Below are 1,347 nucleotides of genomic sequence, written 5' to 3'. Positions count from 1 at the left end.
GTGTATTTGTTATATCGTATATTGTACACTAATTATACAAAGTAGCCATATTTCAGGGCTTTAGACTCGGCCCTTATAATAGTTAATAGATAATAAAAATCGAATCTACAGTAATTAGACGGGAAAATAAAATGGAAATTTTTAAAAACCGTTCCAAAAACCAAAACCGAAAATTTTCTAAAACCGTTCTTTAAACCGATAAAATATTTGAAAAACCGAAACCAAAACCAAAAAATTTAAAAAACCGGTCTTAAAACCTAAACCAAAACCAGAAAATTTAGAAAACCGTTCTCAAGAACTAAAACCGTAACCGTTAAAATTTGAAACGGTTTCGATCCCTGTTTTGAGCAGTAAATCTGGGACATCGAGTGAACAATACCAACTGCAAGCTCGAAAAGTACAGACGAGTAAATGAAAAAAATAAAAACTGGTAAGAAATCTTTTACGTGGATAAAAGGGGGAAATTTTGAAGAGCTTCAAAAGAACTTCCCTCAACCTGATTTTTCAAATTATAAAAACTTATCTATAGTAGACATTTTTGAAACTTTTTTGGATTACGACATAATTAATTATCTTGTTAATGAAACTAGACGTTATGCACTTTTTTTAAATTGTCCAGATCCACATATAACGCATGACGAAATTCGATGTTTTATTAGTATTTTACACCTTAGTGGATACAATAAATTACCTTCAAAAAAATCATTTTGGGGCTCAATGGATGACATGAAAAATGAGGCTGTGTGTAATGCAAATGCGCCGTGATCGATTTTTGCATATATTTCGCTTTATTCATTGTGCTGATAATACACAAATTGATGCTAAAGATAAGGCTAGGAAAATTAGACCTCTTATGAATATGATAAAAAATAAGTGCTTAGAAAATTTTGTACCTCAAAAACATCTCGCTTATGACGAATCAACGGTGAAGTACTTTAGTAAGCATGGATGTCAGCAATTTATTAGTGGTAAACCAATACGTTTTGGTTACAAAATGTGGTGTATAAATAGTAAATACGAATGACGGTTATCTTGTAAATTTTGAATTGTTCAAGGCAAAGATCCTCGTGAAAATGAAAAATATAATTCTATATTTGGAAAGGCAGTATCACCCCTTATTTTAATGCTTGAAGACTTACCCAATTCTAAAAAAAATTTACCATACTCATTGTACATGGATAACTTATTAACTGGGATAAATGTCTTCAATTATCTCAAATATCTCGGTTACTCAGCGATTGAAACTATCCGGCAGAATAGAATACCAAGAAGTTGTCCTTTGACCGACAAAAATAAATTTTCAAAAAAAGAACGTGGAAGTTTTAAAACTGCGATAGAAAAAAATGA

This window comes from Acyrthosiphon pisum, chromosome X, assembly GCF_005508785.2.
Source record: "Acyrthosiphon pisum isolate AL4f chromosome X, pea_aphid_22Mar2018_4r6ur, whole genome shotgun sequence".
NCBI classification, from domain to species: domain Eukaryota; kingdom Metazoa; phylum Arthropoda; class Insecta; order Hemiptera; family Aphididae; genus Acyrthosiphon; species Acyrthosiphon pisum.
This window is presented reverse-complemented; position numbering follows the sequence as displayed.